This window comes from Vidua macroura, chromosome 1, assembly GCF_024509145.1.
Source record: "Vidua macroura isolate BioBank_ID:100142 chromosome 1, ASM2450914v1, whole genome shotgun sequence".
Classification (NCBI taxonomy): Eukaryota; Metazoa; Chordata; class Aves; order Passeriformes; family Viduidae; genus Vidua; species Vidua macroura.
Window position 1 is genome coordinate 117653226 of NC_071571.1, and position 22155 is coordinate 117675380.

A 22155-nucleotide genomic window follows, 5' to 3' on the forward strand; every position below is an offset into this window, starting at 1 on the left:
ATGCTGTAGCACCAGAGCACACAGCTTTAAAAATGAGAAAAAAAAAATCCATTTACCTAAGGTTGACTTCCTTACTGGAACAAAGAGGATATTTATTAGTTCTTGGAACACAAAAGGAAAAATGAACAGTCCACAACAACCCACATTAGTCATTAGGTAATCATATCAAACCCATCCCTCTTGCTTTGCTGTAGAATACCAGGCCTTACAAATAAGTGAGAACAGTCATATACGGTGATTTTAGCAAAGTTTTTGACATTGATTCTTATATCATTTTAGAAAACAATATTTACATGTAAGTCATATAAAGCAGATACAACATTGCCCAGAAATTACAGTATTTACAATTCCATTTGTTTAGTGAGCAATTCCCTGACAAAATCCAGGGGTATATAGAGCTCAATTCTGCAAGGGTCTTGTATTATTTAATACTTTCCTTAATAGTTTAAGCGATCCATAAGGAATAATATATTGTTTTTTAAGCTTTCAGATAATGTTATGATGAGAAGCACTTGGGGAAGAAAGAAAATTACTGGAAAACTTAAGAGTCTGGAAAAAAAAGGTGAAAATGGAATCACAGAATCATATAATTAGCTGAGTTGGAAGAGACCCACAAGGATAATCGAGTCCAACTCCTGGCCCTACACAGGCCCTACCATCCCCAAGAGTCACACCATGTGCCTGAAAGCACTGTCCAAATGCTTCTTGAGCTCTGGCAGGCTGGTGATGTGACCACTTTCCTGGGGAGCCTCTTCCAGTGCCCAAACACCCTCTGGGTGAAGAACCTTTTCCTAATATCCAACCTAAATCTTCCCTGATAAAACTTCAGGCCATTCACGTCGGTCCTGTCACTGGTCACCACAGAGAAGAGATCAGTGCCTGCCCCTCCTCTTCTTCTCATGGGGGGTTGTAGACTGAGATAAGATCATTAAAAGCAATAGAATAAAGAAGTGTAAAACACTGCATTTAGACTGAAGTAATTTAAAAGACATGTATAGACCAAGATTAGGTACCTTACCTTGATTGGTTAAGAATCACTTCTCCAGAAAAGTGCCAAAGGTTTATGTGATGACTGTGATTCAACATTGGTGTGTTAGCCCAGAAAAGACAAGTAGACATGGAAAACTAGAGAGAAATTTGCAGGATGTAGGACCTATGATTTTTATTTGTACTAAGACCTCAGCTGGAGCTCCATGCCCAGATTCAAGTATCACGCTCCAAGGGAGATTTGGGTTAACTGGAGAAATCCTACAGAAGAGTGACAAGAGTGGTCAGAAGTCTGTGAGACGTGGAAGACAAGGTGACATGAAAATGATAACCTAAAGAAGATAAGGTGATGAGAAGTGGGAAAGAAAACAGACAGGACATTATAACAGTTTTGAAAATATAAAAAATTTGTGCAAAAAAGAAAAGAAAAACCTTTTCTTCATCTCAAAGGAAGGTTAAGGAGAAGTAGAGTGTCTTAATATAGTAAGGAAGCTTCAGGTTAGATTTCAGGGAAATTCTTACTTTGATGAAGCCCAAAAATAGGTTTCCTGGTTGTGGAGTATGCATCACTGAAAGTCTTATACAAACAGGTAAGATCTGTACAGAATGGCTGAGAGCTTGATCCAGTCTTGAGGCAGAACAGTAGGTAATCACTCCTCAAAATGCTTTCCAAATTAATTTGATTTCATTTGCTTGTGGTTCTGCATTTGAAAATCAACCACCAGCAAAAACCTTCTCTGTGAATTGTTATAAACCTGTCAGTAATTATTATTACCTTTACTGAGCCATGAAAAATAATTTCCTCTTTAATTTCAAAAAGCAAATGAGCGTAACGATCACTCTTGCTTTTACTGTGTATCATGACTTGTTGATGAACATTACTGGCTAAATATAAGCTTGACCCATCCAAAAATGCAGAAATAATATTTACACACAGCTTTAGAGTGAGATACTTTGATCAGTCTCTATGTTCAGTCCTCAGGGATTAGGGTCAATGCATTCAGGTACACAGAGTATTCAGCTCCTTATGACTATACAAAAGAAAATTGGAATCAGATACTATTAAATTGAGCAGACAAAATTATTTTTTAAGCAGAATAACAGATACATGAAATTTTAATAGCATAACTTTGCAATTCAGCATCAGCTGAAGTAATTTCTTGCATTCAGACTATAAAGAAATACAGAATGTCTTAATTTTAAATATAATATCTTGAGATCAAGTGCATAATATAGGAGATTTTTAAGTCCAATTAGATTTTTTGGAAGGCATTGAGGATTATCCATTTAGAAGCCATTCTGGGGAAGAACTCCTTAGTGTATTCCTCTCCGTTGTTTTCTGGTCTCTTTTTTTTTTTTTTTTTTTTTTTTTTTTGTTTTTTTTTTTGTTTATTTGGTTTGGTTTTTTGTTTTGTTTTTGTTTTGTTTTTGTTTTTGTTTTGTTTTTGTTTTGGTTTTGGTTTTGGTTTTGGTTTTGTTTTTGTTTTTTTCAAGGAAGGTTCATCCTATTTCTCTTCCACATCCTCCCAGATATCAATATCATCCTTAGTTATCCAGCACTCTCTGACAGCAATGCCCTTATTACTTTAAGTTACTTTTTGCAGATAATATTTCTCAAGATCTAGTAAAGTCTCCAACTGGAAATCCAGTAAGGAGCTGGCCTGCTACTATTTTTCAGTTCTGGACCTTGCTACTACACACTAAACCATTATAATGAAATACTAGAATACAGCTTGACAAGGATATGTTATTTTCATAGCCATTAATTAACACTTTCAAAGTTTTCTTCTTTCTTGCCCTTAACTTACCTTTCCATTAAATTGCAATTACAAAAGCAGAAGCCTGTGGTAGTATCATGTTTAAACAGGCAAGCCCCAAAAGTGAGGTTTCAGACATCATTTTTATTGAAGTTCTTCAGTTTGAACTAGAGTAAAGGAGATGCCGAGATGCCAGAAAAGAATTGAAAGAAAAAATTTTTTTCAGTCTCAAGGTTGTTTTTGTAAAGAGAAAACACCTACTTTTGAATTTCTAAGGCTCAATTCTACATTGAAAGCAATGTTTAACCAACCATTTCCTTGCTCAGTGTTGGTCTGTAAGCCTTTGATTAATTGATTCAGCCTTCTCCTTACTCAGGTGATGAATGAATGAAGGGATGGCCACTTAAACCAAGGGATGGAAAGAAAGATAATTCTTTCTGAGAAACTGAAATGAAAGGGCAATTTTATAGTCAAAAGACAAACAAGGTTATAAGCTGGGAACAGATCATTATACAAATGCTCTTTGACATTTATTAGTATTTGGATTGCAATTCTATGTTTATGGTATCATTAGTGACCAAAATGAAAAAAATCACAGTATTTTCTTTTTTTTGGAGAAAGTTATTAATGATCCATGTTTCCTTGTGAAGAAAGGAGACTATCCAAAGAGAGTATCCAAAAATAAAACAGAACACTCAAAGGCAACATCAAAGGACGATCATGTTAATTGGAGGTCAAATCCTAAAGCACTAAATTAATTTTTAAAAAAAGGTAAGCATTGCCTAATGGGTAACCACTAGATTAGAAGAGACCACTTTGTTTTACATGAATCTTCAATTCTTCTTGCACCTCTGGACAACCGTGGCAGCAAAGGTGCAGAGATCTGTTGTCCAGCTCCTCACTAAACACTGAAGGGAGATGAGGATTTCAGTTTCCCAAGCAAAGGAAGGAATTGATTTTGTCTTCACAGGAGGCACCTACAGAATCTGTGTCCAAAGTAGTGAGTCATACCTCCTGAAATAGTCAAAGTGCCTTACTCAGAAGAGAGACATGAGACAACACACGCTCAAAACTGGGTTCAAGTAGAGGTATCAAAATTCTTCTGGGTTTTCATCTGCAGTCCTTGATCCGGCTTCACCAGAATCTTACACATCCAGAATTCACAGTGAAATGTCAGGAGTTGTTTTTCAGATATTGAAAGGCAGTTCTTTGTGCATTTGGAGGAAAAAAAGTGGCATGAATCATATTGAGAATAGAACATGGAAAATGCCTGATATTCTGAATGTATCTATACAGAGTTTTGTCTTATTTTGCCAAAGAGGAACAACTAGCCTGGGATAAATCTTATTATTTTGAAAATTTGATCTATTGGATGAATGGAAAGGCCAGTTTAAACATTAATCCCAGTCAATTGAATAAAGCCACTCTATTAAGAATAGGAAGGGTTTTCACAGAACAATTGAATGGTTTGGGTTGGAAGGGACCTTAAAGACGAACTAGTTCCAAAACCCCTGACATATGCAGAGATCCCTTTCCCTAGACCAAGGTGCTCAAAGCACCATCCAACCTGGCCTTGAACACTTTCAGAGATGGGGCAGGCACAGCTTCTCTGTGCAACCCTGTTCCAATGTCTCACCACCCTCCAAATTAAGAATTTCTTCCTAAGACTCAATCTAAACCACTTTTCTGTTTAAATCCATTCATTCCCCCTTGCTCTTTGGCATGCCCTTGTCAAAAGTTAAACTGTTGTACTGGAGTAACTGGAAGTCTAAAGGATGTGATAACACAGCAGCTGACATAGACGACCAAATCACTGATCAAATACATTGATCAAATGCAATACTCTCAAAAATAAGGGTAAATTAGTGTACTTTGAATAGGAATGGAAGTGAGTGTTAGAAGTGAGAACCTGGCTCACAACAGAGCTCAAGCCCTGTTTCCCTTACTGGGTGTGTCACTGAGCACGTGGGATAATGGCTTTTTGGGAAAAGGAGAGCAGGAAGTTTGCTTTTGGTCCACGACCGAGGAGTGAAGCAATGAAGAAGAGCTGAATTTGAAGCTGTGCTTCTGCACCTCAGAGGACGCCATCAACAAAATGAATTTATCACTTCTCCGCATGGTGGAACAAACGTTTTAGAAAAACCTGGACGGATTCGTGAAAGAAAAACACCGCTGCGTTAATGTAATGAGAGAGGCTTGAAAATGAGAATGGGAAACGTCGCGCCTCGGAAAAGTACCAGCAGAGGTCAGCACAGCCGGGAGAATGGAGCAGCCGCCGCCGGGATGCTGCTGCCGCTGCCGGGATGCTGCAGGGCCGGCGGCGCGGCCCTTCCCGCTAAGAGTTGAAGTTACCTTCTGCCAAGTGCGTGAACGGCACACTCCACCCTCCATTCTGGGACAAAACCGCACCAGATACTGGTGCTTTCTTTATACTGACCTGGTATGTGCTTTCCAAATTCAAGGTGGGTTGAAATAGCACTTTAGATGAGAAAAAACTCCCACCTGAATTCTTTCACAGCAATAAAATTTCCTCTATAATTCATATGTAGAGATGGAAGAAATCTAATTTTTCACTCTGTTAAGAGACCCATTCTGCTGCATTTTTTTCTTTCACAACACTGGTTCTCACAAAACATTGTAGACATAAGAGCCAGAACATCATTCATCAGATTTAATCAGTAAAACCCTCCTTCACAGAGCTGTTTCATCCAGGAAAGCTCACTTTCATGAATCATTTTATATCAAGATTACTTGATTCAAAGTTAGTGCAGGAAACTGGATTTCCTTAATTTAAGGTGATACATCACACCTGTCTCTGGAGAATAATGTTGGAACTTGGGTTCCTTCCAGACCAAATGATGGCAAATGCCAAAATGCCCAATAAAAAAGGGAGGTCACATGTAGAAACATAGACAGGGCTTGCTTCACATCATTCTGAAGTAGAGCAGTGCTTGTAGGAGAGCTTTGGTTATAGCAGAGTTACATGAATTTGCAGTTATTGAGTTATGAAATAATTGATAACCACAGTGATGCAAAGTTTAAAGTAGTGCCAGTGATACCATGCCAGTGATTGCCTGGCTGAAAGGAACTTCAAATTGAGTGCTTTGCTTAAAATAATGTGTATCCTTTTCCAGATCCAAAGAGGCTGTATTTCTCTAATATCCGATATTTGCACTATCAATGGAAATTTAGATTTGTGTTTCTCCAAAATAAAATACAAGACACAGTGATTTTTCAGAGTGTATGTTGTATGAGGCTGGTGTTTTCTGAAGAACTGGCAAGAACATCCAAGTGAAATTGCATTTCATCTCAGTAGATGTAACGATAGCACTAAGTAACTTTACAGTGATGAGTATCATCACTGGTGTCTCATGTAAAGACAGGCAAGAGAAATATATCCAGCATTAATTCTGTGCAAAGGCACCTGGGGCAGCTTTATACCTGCTGCCAAACCAGCATGGCATGATGCAGCACTGGAAAGAGGTACTGATATGGGCCTGGAAGCAGTAGAGCTATTTTAACTGTGTTTTCCACCTCATTTGATGTTAACCAGACCAGGGCAGTATTATTTAGGCATGTGATATCTACATGACTAAATTGCTTGCTATTCCAGAACTTGTGCTTATATGGCACAAGCTTAGATAACTCTGGTATCCACTGTATTGCACACTATGGACATCTCCTCACTTGATATATTTTCTTATAAGGTTGAGGTAGCTGCAAAATGGATATGGGGCTCCACTTTGCGCACCATTTTTTAACTCAGAGTGTTTGTTTGGACTACCATGAAATGGAAGACTATCCACTATTGTTTTGAATATTGATTAGCCTGAAACACCCAGTGGAAAAATATCTAGGGGCAGAAACATAAAGATATTTGTAAAGTCTGCCCTCAGCATCCATATAGAAGTTTGTGTGGAAGTCCTATGGGAGCAGGACTTCCACAGCTACATAGTCAGAGGGCTGGGTCAGACCATCAGATGGAGTTGTAACCACAAACATTTATAGAAAAGCTTTTACTGTAGGCTAAATCAGTAATAAACTCTAACAACAGTAAGATCCTGGGTATTACCCAGGAATGGTTTTGGACTACAGAACATTTACCATTCTTCCTCAATTTTCCAACAAAAATTCCATTATTCAAGGTAATTGTTGGCAGACCCAGAGAGTGGAGGTCACAGCAGCTAAAAGTGAGTTACAATGCTCTTGTGTGTGTAAAATGCATCACTTGTCCCTTTGTGTGGAAAGAAACACATGGAGCTGGATTTTTCTAATGCCAATTGATGTTTAAGGCCTTAGTTCCCTGATAGGAGTTGAACAAAGAAAACTGCATTTTGAAGAAGCCATTTAAGTTTGAGACAGGAAAAAATAATGCAGCTTATCACCATTAGCTTTCTTTTTGTCTAAAATCAGTAACGTGCAGCCATTTTTTCTGTGATATAAACAGAATCAGTGTTTTTTAATAATGTAAAGCTTCCTAAATGACAGACATTATGAATAAGACCAAAGGCTAAGGAGAAGAGCTGTTATGTAATGGTAGGGCTCCCTCCTACCCTAAGAAAAAATATGACATTTTTGGATATCCAAAACAAGCCATTAATGTGCAAAATGGTTAATAAATGCAAAATGGTTAATAAAATTATTTCCTCCTTCTTTTCTTAGGTCTGCATGGGACTGGCATATTTGACAGAAAACGCTGCCTGTGAAGTGCTATTACTGATAAAAATGTGGTGGAGCAACCTTATATTTTTCAGATAACTGTTAATGTTATGTAGCTGGGTTTTATTGTAGTACAAAACCCTTGCAACTCCTTAATACAGAGAAAGGCATAAGAATGAGCATCTCTGAGCACAGAGAAACACAGCATCACTTGTGACTACACAACTGAAAAAGGTATCTGTTTATTCCCATTATGTCCAAAAAGGAAAAAGCCAATCTCATATATCAAATATAGTCAAGGATACTGCTTGACATGGATTAGTTTATATTAAAGAAATGTAGCACCATGCATCAGGGAACATTAGTGAAACCTGACCTCATTCATCACTGGCTCTCAGGCAAGTGCAGCCATATCCATTTGTTTCATGAAAATTCAGAACTGAGCATCCGTTTATATTGGGTAATCCTTACACTGCATCATATTACACTAGACAGAAACTCAGTACGATAAGTCATTATAATTTACTCCTGCTAAAATCAACACAACTGTCACTTACCACTTAGGCACTCCTGTTACACAAATTAATGCCAACAAAAAACCCTCAAACCTCAAAACCGCAAAATAGCTGTCAGTCAGGACATATTTATGAGGCACAGCCTTAGATATCACCAGGGAATATCACATAGGCTGAGTGTGTTTCTGATGATGCCAACGCAGTGACATGAAATGACGATGCCAAAAAGCGGAACTTTCTCCCCTTAAACACACCCGCTGGCTCAAACCCACCACAGTGAGAACCAGACTCAGATGTGTTCAGGTGGGTGTGTCTCATGTAACTGTAAATCTTGAGAGTCCTGGCAGGGAGGGCGTTGGACCCATGGATCTGCAACCTGCTAGGGCTGCAAATGGAGGCCACAGATGATGTCTTACTGTCTCTAAAGTGGTAAAGTAATTGGTCAGTTAAGTCCCACCATTGACGTATTTTCTGATTTCAGAAAAGTTCGGCCTGCTTTTTTCTGAGCAAAGGGTCAACACATTAACAATACAAACTAATTGTCTTGGGTAGAAAAAAAAAACAGTGATGCTGTATATAAAAGTATTCATATTAAAACACATGTCAGTCTTGGAAAAGTACAGGGTCAAACATCAAGGAAATATATGTGAAGTTTTATTCTGTAGTTTCTCATGTGAATTATATTTTTGGATCATGGCACTCACTTTTTAATTCCCAACATGCAGCTCTTTTTTCAAAAATCTATTCTTACCAGAACAGGCAGGGAGGATGAGGACCAGAGAAAGTTCCTTGGGTTCCTGTTGTGAAAGGAGCTTGGATTTTCATAGTATGGTACATGCTGCTATGTAAATCATGTGCCTAAAATTTTACCTCTGGGCCTTCTGGAATCTCTTTGTGTCCCTGAGTCAAGTAACTCAGCTTCAATCATCAAGGTACCTCAGAGAAAATTATAATAGGGCATTATTTTATAATTAAGAATGGAAATTCAGTCTCCCAATTGGTCATGAAATTAATCCCTTTTCATCTAGCATTTTCAGAATGAGAAACCTAGTCTAATGCATCTCTTGACAGTAGCAACAAAATCATCATCCATCACTTTTCACCAGGGAAGTCCCTTCATTTGCTTCATTTTCAGTCTGGGAATACCATCTTCACACAAATGAATGAACACCAGAAAAACAGCCCTTCAGATAAATTGCCTCCTGGGGGTATGTATCTTTAGATACTGCACTGCATTCATATATTAATATTATATGCATTACCTTTCCCGTAAGATGAATAAAGTCCCCCTACAGCAGAAATCACCCTCTATATATTCACTTAATGATCAAGTTAAACCTGCTACATTACCTTTAGTGTGGGAATTCTGATTGGAAACCAGGAAAACACCAGAGGAAAGGAAAATCTACTTTATGGTACTGAAAAGTAAATGCAAAGGAATGTGCAGCTGATGGCCCTACATAGACAAGAAGCTGCTGTAACAACCTTGCGCAAACACTGAACATACATTCAATTCTAAATAACTTTCATGTTTTCTCCATATATTGAGTACAATGATGCAGTGATAAATGATACTGAGTTTGGGAACCTTTCTAGAGAAAGAAAATAAAATCTGTTTCTTTAATTCTGCAAAGAAATTTTGCCCCATGTTTATGTTTGCAGAGGAAAAAGACCCAGCCTTTTACTTACCTAATGTTTGTTTTTTGTACTCTAGGAAGATTATCAGTAAGATCTTTGAAAATAAAGCATATGATTGTTCATTCAAACAACAGTAAATTACAGATTACTGTAATTGGGTTTCAGATAGTTTTGGAAATATTTTTAAGGTAAAAATGTGGATGAGGCTCAAGACAATTATATCTTATGAAACTGTAACCTTTGCTCAATAAAGTGTTGTCAACTAAGGGAGTTTGGTCTTAGTTTTATCACATAATTTCAGTAAAAAGAAAAGATTTTCAGGCTTAAACTTCATTCATCTTAGAGAAAAGCAAGAGCATATAGGAGCTGATGTTCAAATCTCTGGAAGACCTTGACTGTGTTAGCAATAGGGCTTCAGAGCTGAAATTAATGCCTGTAACAGGTGGATTAGCATGGTCCTGGACAAAATCAGATGGGGAAATATATTGTAAATGGAAGGAATATTGTACTGGAGTAAAAAAATGTATTTTTCTCTCATTCTTCATACTATTTAATTAAATCCATGTTTATTGAGCACATATATTGCATTGAACAAAAGAGACCACAGTAGAGGAATTTCCCTCACTTGGAAGAGAAAATCAGAATACAGTCAAAAATATATTTCTCTAAAAAGGAACAAACTTCTTATAGGTCTACAGGAGTTTTGATGCTTGAGTCTCACCACCTTGTTTAAAAGCTGTAGTCGCGGTCTGTCAGTCTATGGGGTGCACTATTCACCTCTCACACCCCCACAATCAGAATGCAAAACAGGCATTTGTTTCAGTTGTGGTTTACATAGGCAAATACCAGGATATATTCCACTTTACACTGAGGGAAGCTGGTTTCATATATTAGTGGGAAATTCAGCAGGAATGGTTATATCACGGTAAGATATGGGTGGGCTGGGACCATGGCTCCTGCAGATGAAGTGCAGGATTGGGGTGGATTCTCAAGGGCCAATTCCCTCCATCAGATGGTAATTTTGCGCTGAAGTTCAGTACAAATTAGGTAGATTGCATCCTTTTTAAAATAAAAAATATTTTAAAAAGTAAAAATTAATACCCCGCATGCCTGCCCAGAAAACTGACCTCATGTACTGAGAAACAGAAGTGCCTTTTCAAAGCCTTTAAGCAAGGTATTGCAGGAACCAGCAATAAAATTTGACATCCCCAAATAACTTGTGTTATGACAATGTTCTTCCATCTCTCTTGCCTAAACATGTATAAATAAATGGATGCACTACTGATGATCTGATAACCAGCAACTCTATCTTCAGGTTTCTCATTCCATATGTGAGAAGTGGTTATAAAATATTACTGTATCTTTGAAAAACACTAAATCTTAGTTCCATTTACATCAGGAAAATGTAACTCCATACTTCACTGGGTGTTGGAGGAACGCATGCATCACCGTAGATGTGGAATAGTCAGCAGTTGCTTTTCATGCTCTTTATTCTGAGGAAATGTTTTTCCAGGCTTCACTTTTCATTAGAGATCCTTGCCCACATGTATCATTCTGTGAAATGCAGAGTGGGTATAACAAATCATATTACCACAGAGAGGTGCCACCACACATTACACTAAAGAAATGCTATATCATGATTTTTTTTTAATATTGAGGAAAGGTAAATTTTTCACATCACTTAGCATCATGGGAACACAGCCTGGCAGTGAGCAACCTGGACTGGAAGAAATATTAATATTTCCAATCTTTAGCTAGAATAGCATATGAATAAAACCCAGAATTATCTCATTACAAATCTCTCAATCTAAACAGTTAGCTGTTACGCATTCTTTGTTATCTCTGCCAGAGGGAGCTGATGATGGAATTTTCCCATCCAACCATGTAATCTTGCCATGTGGATAGGGCACTGGATGCTTGTTCTTGTTGCCCAGAACACAAGAATAGTTTTTCCAGTCCTTCCTTCCTTGCTTCCTTCTTTGCTTCCTTCCTTGTTTTCTCTCTTTAGAAGGCCCCTATGACCACATGGCCTTCTATGGGCCAGGCTGAAGGTGCAGGTGATTGAAGTCCTCAGCTCTGGTTTGTGGAATAAGGACAGTGCTATATTTTGGTTCCTTTGAGAGAGATGGGTTCCCAGAGCTCACCAAGGCTTTCTTTGTAATAACTGGAATAAAATAACAACAACAACAACAACAAACAACAACAACAACAATGACAATAACAGCAACAACTCATGGCCTACAGGAATATAGTCACATAATCTTCAAAAGTTCAGGGTTATTTTTGCATTATAATTTTTTTGTGGCCATGTTAAACTTGAAACTCCAGAATGGTCAGTAAATTTTAATTCATCCCATAGACTCAGTGCGCTCATGATTCATGTACATATTCAATATCCACATTTCCCTTCCTGCTCCCTGTGGTACACAAGGTGTTGCTTCAGTTGTAACTCTTCCTCATGATATATAGCAAGGGCTTTCAAAAGTGATTTCAAGTGCCATTTCTAGTTGTGAGATATTCTGAAAGGACTGTTTTCTCTATGGAAAGTTTTCTTTTTATTGTTGCACCATGTAAACTAGAATTCCTGACATGTCTTCCACTCTTCACATGTAACGACCAGGTATTTGCAGCTAACCTGAGAGCTACTCTATGAGAAGGAGGCATCAGTGTTACTGTGCTGTGCCCAGCTGTGAAATTACAATACTGTGGGTTCTGCAGTCATTTTTGAGCCAGCTTCCTTTCGGAATTCCTTAATCCACAGAAAGTTTCAAAGGACACAAGGTCTGGCATAACAATCTTTCCACACACATAGTGAAGTTTGGCTGTTGGGCTCAACCCATCCACTATGACCACCAATAGTCCCTTTCAGGCAGTGTGTGACACTTCCTCTTCAAGTGCTTTAGACTTCCATTGCATTTAGCCATCATCCTCTGGATTGTGTCAATCAAGTCCCGGGCTGTGCACAGTACCAATCTCCTGTGGCATGAGGCTTGTGAAGCGGTACCAAGATATGAGTGGTCACTTATGAGAGCACTTGTCAACACAGGTGCTTTAGCATCTGCAGACCATGGAAGTGGCTTTTTTTTCTGTCCATTAATGCAATGATTTTGCAGTGTTATCATACCCACAAATACAACTCTCAAGGAGAAGCAGAGTATTTAAAAATATTGTTGTTTTGAGTGTTGACCACACCTGTAAAAAGCAACGCTAAAATATATCATTAATAACACAGTTTCTTTTAAGTCCTAAATTTTGTAGTACATTTATTCTGTTTGACTGCATTTAAAATCCCTCCAGGCTTTCCCTTTAAATAACTACAGGAAGCCTCTTCCTCATCTGATATTTTACTCAATAAAACTTTTGAAGAAGTTAAAGCCAGAATATTGATGTATTGATGCCTGCAGCACAGCAAACTACTTTCAGTAACAGCTGTCAGGCTCAGTGCTGCATCAGATCTCTTGATAGTGTTTATAATTTACTTATCTTTCAAGAGATATCCAATGAAAGTGGACAAGAATTTGTAACAAATAACTTCTTTCTTTTCTTTCCCCTGTATATCCAAAATATCACTGACCTGACCTTGCCAATTATAGACTGTTTTTTTTTTTTTATTGGCAACATAACAGCAGAATTTGGCCATTGCTAGTTTTGACAAGGATGTACCTGCCTTTCACTGCTGGATTTTATATCAGGCTGGATTTTGATGTCTTACCTATATAATAAATATATATGTATTGAAGATAAGCATGCTTATGCACAAATATTCTTCTATATTTGAGGATTTTTCCACAAATATATTTTTCTTTCTCTTTTTCTTTTCCTTTTCTATCTTGCCATACATTACTTCACCTTGTTAGCAGAAATAAAGAATGCTGCACATTACTAAGAATCCATGAACGAGTCCTACAAGGGAATTTAGAATTGTTATCATAAATTTTCTTAGAATCTTGACATTAAATGGAAAATCACTTTCACTGCTAACTGAGACCAGTGTCAAGAAAGAGAGAGATAATATGTTGCAGTACAAGATTAAAGATTCTTTTTTGGTGATCCTACTTTATGGCTCTTGGTTGGATTTATATTATCAGAAAAGGCTTCAGCTCTTTCTCACCTCTGTGCTGCCTGTTGGTAGATCTGAGACTTTCTGAAAGCCAGAGTTATAAAGTGTAATAGAAACTAGTCTATCATTATAATGGTGTTAGAATCTCTGACATCTTAGGAGGACATATAGGTCACTTATCAATAACATTGTCTCACAGATTAGGAAGAACCCTAAGAGAAAGCAACCTACCCAATGTATAATATTGGAATAACAGGAATAACATGATATCGTGTACCCTTTTCTTCCATTTCAGTCTGTGAGCGTTCTTATTGGAGTACACATTATTATTAATGTCTAGATTCTATTTCTAGGCATATGACTGGAAACTTATTCAAATGATGATTGTAAATGCTCCTTGGAAAAAGTTTCAGGGTTTCCAAAAAAACTGAGAAATTGTCCAAGTCCAGCAGGTTTGCAAGAAAATATGAAGGTCAGATCACAAGATGAAGGGGCTTTGTGAAGTTCTGGTTCCTATTCTTATTGCAATCAGCAGAGTAATTCAGAGTTTGTATTAAGGTAATAATACTAAAACCTGTCACTTGCTGTCTCTGTCCTGGTGAGATGCATGTGACTTGTCTTAAACATTTGCAGATTACCCTCAACCCATTCCTATCAGAGGGTCAAGAAGATCTCTCACTAACTTTTGCAGCTGCTTGGAGATAAGCCATGTTGTGATACAGGCAACTGTGGAACAACTGGAAGAGGTGTCATGGCATTCTCATATTGGTGGAAAATTTGTGACAAACAACAGAGGAAATTCCTCTGGTTTTATCCAGGCTGTACCTTGGCTTTGACTTCCCAGCAGCATTTAAACCCAGAGATCAATTAATGCCCACAGGCAAGGAAGAGGTCACACAAATCATGCTCTGCAGCAATTGCACTTCACTGCCAGTAATGGATGGTCTGGCCAAGACCTGAGCCTTTCCCTAAGAGGGATGGGCCACTGATATTCCTCAACTCTATTCCTTCGCTTACACCTACTACTTTGCATAACTTCAACCTTCCCATGAAGCTGCTGAGAAAGATTATTCAGTGAAGAAATGTTTGTTTTCCCTATGGCACACTTCAGACCTCAACAGTTATTCAGAAATACCTGATGGCCCACATTCATGGCCATGTGGGAGATGGCCATACATGTCTGTTAATGAGTTTATGATTTCAGATTTAGTTTCCATCTCTTACCTCTCTATCTGCTGTTCATAATAATGAGCTCAGGGACCTGATTCACTGGGAGGAGGGGAATCCCTTAACATTTTTTTTTCTCATTCCCACTATCAGAAGTAGTACTGGGACATAATTGTGCATGTAATCTCAGAGGTGTTTCTGCTGCATACTTTCAAACCAGCAAAGACCAAATTTTCAAAGATATGAGGAAGTCTCTGTTTCCCACTCTGAGAGAAGCAGAATGGTCTAAAGTCAAGAAGTTTTTACATCAATCCTTTTAGGGAAACTTAAAGTAAATCTGAAAACTCTTTGAAACTACACAAGCATATTTCAAAGGAAGAGGTCAAAACCAGCAGAGAGCACAAACACACCACCAAAATATAAATTAGACACAACTTTTGCTAAAGCTATAAAGGGGAAAACACACAGCTTTTAAAAATGGCCTTAATTACGTCTTGCTTCAGCTCAGATTGCATGCATCCCTAGAGGGAATAATGCCTGATATAAAGAGGAGGTCTTGTTGTATTTGTAAAGATTGCCATTGTTTGGAGTGATTCAAAAGATGAAAAGGAGCCCAGTGTGAGAGAAACAAGAGAGATCACGCAGTCCAACACCACTGAAAAGGCTTAGGGAGGCAGAGATGCGATTTCTGGGCATCATGCAATTTCTAAAATAACATCTGTTCCAATTAACCTCTTGTCCCTGAGAGTCTGAGCTCTCCATGAGGCTGAAACACAAGGTAGTTATCAAGCTGTCCCCTGGCTGACAGTCCATGAGGAGAACAGCACCAGCAGCCAACTCAGTGGGCCCTAACAAGGTGAGATGCAAGGCTTGCCATCCATGAAGAAAGACAGTAAGAAAATAACAGCAACCTCCAAATCAGCAAACTCTCCTGATACAAGTCATCCAGGACCATGCCTTATTGGGCTCAATATATGTCCAGAGACCATCTTTGAGACAAAGCAAGACTAGACTTCTGATGCCATTTGAAAGAAAAATGAACATCCTCCATTGTAGCAGAAAAAGGAGAACACCAATTGCTAAAACTATTTTTTGTATCCTGAACAGTTTTTGAAATACTGCTTTCAAAATCACAAAATCCAAGGAGGAAGAAATGGCAAGCAGGAGGTAACTCTAGGTTATTCAATATTTGAGACAAAAAAGGCATTGAAACACTACCAGCAAATATGGCAGCATATGAGAATTAAAAGAGGAAGAACCCCAGTATCTCTAAAGATTCATGTAACAGGCCAAGTTCAGCATTCAGAAAAACGGATTTATCAAGTAGTCAGCTTCTTAAGCAGTAGTTTCTTAATAGAAAGTAGTGAAGAGACATCCGTCCCAGTCCTAGTCCAGGATATATTCCTCTGAAAATCTTTATAGCTGAGCACATAGTTCCTGGTGCAAGCTTTGGCCTTTAAAAGCACAAACTCTTAGTGTGTACAAATTCTCACTACAAAAAATCAAAAAAGGGAAACTGCAGTATCCAGGTGTGTGTGGAAAAATTTGTGTGAATTACGAAGGTCAGTGGGAAAGAGGCTTTCCAATCTGGTGTCTTAATCCCTGAGTTTATAAAATGTTACAGATACTATTTACTCACCTTGTGCTGCACTTTCCAAATCTGGGATTTTTGTATTGCTCTTTGCACTGAAGTTAATGGGAATTAAGGCCAAATGTATTGGAACAAGATTATACAATTGTACAGCTTCCCATATCTTCAGAAACTATGGCTAACTTCAGGAGATAGGTGTTCATCATAGGTAGAAAACATGGGAAAGTGTAAGCCAGGTCATGATATGTGGGTAACTCTTTCCCATTCACTAACACGGAGTCCCCTGCACTGGCTGACCACCAGTGTATGCCCAATTTTTGTTCTCCTGCATGCTCCATGCTTTTGTACCTGGTGTATTGTGAAGACTCAAGGACTTTCCCTCAGATGCCCTTCTCTAGTTCCTCAAGGGGAGGTTACAGGGCTTCTATAGGGGATCATGTCATTAATGTGTGTGGTTTTTCACGTTTTTGCTTCCAAACACTGCTATGAAAAAATGTGTTTTGAAAGTGTCACCCCCATGATATCAACTCTCTGGGTGATAGGAATGCATCCCTTGTGTGACTTTATCACCAGTATTTCAACAACTGCAGTAGGAAACCAGGCCTTCTTCTTGCTGAATAACTATTCTCAGTCATGAGACTCCTTCTCTGGTGTGGTGACCAGCTGTGTTTGACAAGGAAAATCTTTATAAATTGTTCTTATGGAGTCAGAGAGGATTTGCTGTCTCATTCCACTGGTGTGTTAGGTGTGGGATCTCACTTCTGCTCTTACCCTGTGGAGATGAGTAATGACTTCCAACAGCTCTAAATAACACCTAAGCTGGTAAATCTCCAGTCTCCTTCAGCTTTGCTGCCTGGAATATGCAGCTGAGCTGCTGCCTGGACAAACAGCTCAGTCAGGACATATTAGAATGTGATCTGTCAACAGCAGTTATACAATGGAAATATTAATGTTTTATTGTGCTGCTGCAGGTGCTATTTTTGCTTTAACTGAAATGATAACATTTGCCCTGGACATGTTCCCAGGAAGAGGATGGCTGCTCTTTCAGACTCTTGCTTTCAGTCATACACAAAGAAATTTTCCCCAGACCACAGGGTTGCATCTGCCTAAAAAGAACACTTAAAAAGCTACCTTCACTCACAGCTCCTTTATTGCCCTCAGTTCAGGTCACACATGACCTTTTCCTCTTGTTTTTTCTCAGGAAGAACAGGGGTGATCTTGCTACCTTGTTTGCTACAGCAATCCCAGGAAGAAGAGGATACACATTTTACGGGCAATAGTGGTTTTACCAAGGGGACACCTTGCCCAGTGATTAAAACAGTCATTGCAAATTCTTCCTTTTCCTGTTTTAATCACTTTAATCTGGTTAGAGGTCTGCACCCATTCTTCTGGTTTTCATCCACTGGTTGTTTTACATCTCATAAGTAGAAATTTCCATGTGATTACTAATGAGTCATAATGAATTATTGTTGGTGTGCTAATTTACAAATTTCTCTGAAATTCACCATGTCCACTAGTAAAGATTTGGTTTGGATTATGTGAGTCATTTCTCTGGATGAAAATTTGAATGGACTATGTTAAATTGCTCTTATTTTAAAAATTATTTTTATTACTAATGTTATTTTTATAAGTGCTAGTGAACCATTGGTTAGCAATAGGAAATAGTTAATGCACCACAGAAAGTGTTCTGGGAAGTGATTAGATTCCTCAGTATTGGAGCATGACAGAATCTAAGTGGAAAATGTTTCTGCACAATGCTGAACTGTGGAAAAGGCCTAGGAAGATTTTGGCACCGTGAGTGATCTTAGATAGTTACAAGGTAAGCAAACAATGCATAAAAGCAGTAAAATCCATCTCTTTCAGCAGTTGGTAAGGATTTTGTTACTTAGCCTGAAAAGGTCAGAGTGCCTAAATCCTACCTGCATCTGAGGAGACTTGAACTTGATCATCTCAAATCACTCCCTCCCCAATTCCCATAGGTACTCAGTCAAATTGGCAGGGTGTAGTCTGCCCAGAAAGTGACTCTTTCTCCTTTCTTCTTGGCAAGAGTGGTGTATTTTGTGTACAATGTGTTAATATTCACTGAAGCAGGGCTGCACATCTAGAACTTCTCCTTCCCAGCTGAGTGATCTAACCTCTAGACTGTGGAGTATTTCCTCTGGATCCAGTTCCAGCACAAAGACTATTTATTTATGCTGTTCAGATTGATAGAACTTCAACAGAAAGACAGTCAGTCACATTCACAAATGTCTTATATGGTCTGGTGTTGAGACTCTGTGCTTAGAAGAAAACAGATATCAGATATCTGGAGGTAAAAGAGGGAGCTAAAAATGTGTCCTTTGACCCATGTTATCCCAGTATCTGGCTAGCCCATTATCCTCCAAACTACTTGAGCAAAAGGTCTTTCATCAGCTCTGGGTCTTCCTTTGTCGTCTGTAGGAGCACATCTGAGAATTCCTATCAGCCTCGGTCTGCAAGCATTGCTATTACCATGTAACTTCTGTGGCTTGGGTATAAGTTAGATGATTTAGCACTGAATCCTCCCACACTCATTTTCCAAGATTTCTGGGTATGTAATTAACTCAGCTCTGTACATTCTGCACCTGAGACACGCACCTAAGCATTTGGCACAGCAGTTCTACTCACCACAGTACCACAGTACTCAGGCCTTTTGTTGGATCTCTTTGTCACCTTCTAAATTAGATAGTTCTCTTTGTCTAGCAGCAGTAAATATCTTTGGCAGAAGCATAGGTGCTAGGCAACTGAGAGGAATTTTTCAGACTTCAGATCTGAAAAAGGCAGCTAGATACCTGTCCTTTAGTGGCGTTAGAGATGCTGCTCTTCAAACACCACCAAGGACTGCTCAGTACAAGAAAAGTATCATGATTTAGGTCCTTGCAAAATGTTTTTGAACAGATGTCTGATGAATACACCCAAGGTCAGAAAGTGTGAATAAAATCACAGCATCTTTTGCTAGGTGGAGAAAAGCGAAGCTGGAGCATGAGCAGTATAGAATGCAACTATATCAGAATCATTCAGTGTGAAAACAAAAGGATAATTCGATAGGTGTAAGGAAGAACCAGCCCTTAAAAGAAAGTACAAAAAGCAGTCAAAATCCACAGAAGGGGACAAAGTTCCCAAATGCACTTTAAGAAATATATAATTTTAAGTCTGGCTGATTTCTGCATTTGAGTCACACACAGGATCTGGATGCCCTTGAGCTATGACGTGGACGATTACTCTTCCTGCTGCTATCAGCATATCCAAGGTCACTTGCTCTGCTTCATCTCAGCTGGGTCAGGAAGGCATTGCTGACTCACAATGCTTCAAGAAAAGACTGCGGGAGGGGGACTATGCTGGTATTAGGGGCAGGTGAAGTCATGGGATGCATTATAGAAGTGAAAAGCTCTTCAGTGAATGGCCAGTGGCTCCCTATGTCACTGCCTAGAGCTCTGCAAGATCCCCCAGTGGAATTCTTCAGTCACTCAAAGCAGATAGCCACCCAGGGCAGAGGTGGGTGGATATGCACCATCCTCCTGTGCTACTGCAGCAGGACAGTGGCTAGGACCACAATGGACAGCTTTTGTGGCTATTGCTCTCTGCTGGGGCCAAACTATGTAGGGTGGGCTTATCTTTAGGACTACAGCATTGTGCATGCATAGATCTGCTGACTGCACTGGCTGTCCAGTATGCTGGAGCCCTTTTCCTCTGTCCTTTCTTGCTCAACTCCTAATTGAATAAAGAGCACCAAAAATTCCTTCCCACTTCAGGTCAATTATGTTTCCCAAGTTAGTCAATTTTCCCTCATAATATATCAGTGTAGAGCCTTGCACCAGGACACATCATGGACAGCCAGAATAATTCTCACAATTATCTTCAAGGTATTTTAGTTGATATTAAACTAAGCCTGTGTAAACAAGGGGCTCATGCAATTAAATTATCCTATGAGAGGCAGTGCTAGCTCTTAATGAAGCTTTCCCATACACATGGCTCTGTTTTGAATCTGCCCTTAGTAGTTAGTGATACAATTTGCAACTTTTCCTTCACTGAAATGAATGGATTAATTTGTCTGTTTTGCCTTTTCTCAGCTCCTGACTTTCACAAGGTTTATGGGAATATAAATATATTTGAGACTTCTACCATTTTTTCAAAATTTGTCTTGAAACTAAGTCAACAGTTTGCACAGTCTTTAGAAGGGCAGAGGACAGACAGATAACAGGACCTAAGATTCACTGCCCTTGGAAGATAGGCTAAACAAGCTATTTCTTTTTCCTGGCAGTCCTTAAGGGATTTCATGATGAAAGAACATGCTTGGAAAGATAAATAATAAGGAAACTATCATAAAAAGCAATGGTATTTTTTAGAAAACACAAGGTGAAAGAATTCCCCCATCCAATTTGCTTCCATCTGACTGGTGATGTGTCATATTTATGCAGGGAAATAGGTCTCTGAAAAAGGTCATAATGTCTCACATATGAGCCACATAAGAAGTCATTTTTATAAATGGCTTCTTCTCTTTTATGAGTAGATTATTAACTCTCTACATACCATAAATAGAAGAAGATCTTGGATCTCCTAGGGAATTTCTCAAAGAAGGGATGGACTAGAGCCTGTGTTAATGGACCACAGGCCTTAAATTTTGAGTATTCACCCATGACTGAGAGTAACATGAACACCAAAAATAGACAAATGGTTGAAACTTGGATCTTTCAGATGTTTTTGGAAGATTTTTGACAAAATGTTCAATTTCCAGGTAATTTTATTGCACACTGCATATTTCTCTCCAGTTGTGAACAGCTGAATGCTTTGGGTTCATTTCCTCCTGGTAGAGCTCTGGCTGTGGGACCTTGCACTAAAGGATATATTCACATCCCACCACAAACTTAACAGTGCTAGTGCTGCTGGTCTAGAGCTCTGCAAACAGACCAGCCCTGGCATTCCTTTTTCTTGGGCAGGAAATTCAATCTCAGAACCAGCAGGTTTTCATATATAGCTTGGTGTCTGTGTGCAGAAGTGAGGGATTTTGCTGGCCAATGCATGTGTGTATCCATGCTCCTGGGCAGATCAGTATAGTCAGAGTACACTGTCAAATTCTGGCTCCCCTCTAAGCTCTCATGCAAACAGAAATTGCTCAGGAAAATTGAACAACTATAACTACATGAGAAGATATAATAAAATTTAAAAAGTGAATAAAAAGTCAATGTTCAGCTATAGTAATTCAATTTGACCTATCCTCAGCTTTCTCTTTTAGGATCTTAAACCCCTTTCAGTGGCCCCAGGACTGTATCTTTCACTTCCTCTGCCTCTGAAGCAATGATGTTTTGTGAATGACTTGGTGTTGTAGTCACACTCTGAGAGCATTCATAGACAGGGCAGCTCCTGGGGCTGGCAGGGTTTGCCTATGAAACCAGAGGTGACATAAGAGCTTCCAAGCTCCTGTCCAGGATAGAACCGGGACTATAGAAGAACACATTTAAAAGCTTCTTTCTTTTGCTTCCCAAGGGAGGAGAATGGGCTAAATAAGGTCATCAGAGTCTGTGAGGACTTCTGACTGATCCCACTGGACCCTAGGGAACAACAGGTCATTTCAGCTGCAGAAAAATGGTTGTCAGCTATGGCAGCAGTGAACACTGGTGAGTTCACCCACTGGTGGGTCTGGAGTTTAGCCTGACAACAGCAATCACACCTCTCTCAGAAGTCCTGCTTCCTGTGGCAAATTGGATTGCATCTGGCTGGTCCCCAGGGTTCCTGTCTTCTCCTGAAGCACCCAGATCAACTTCC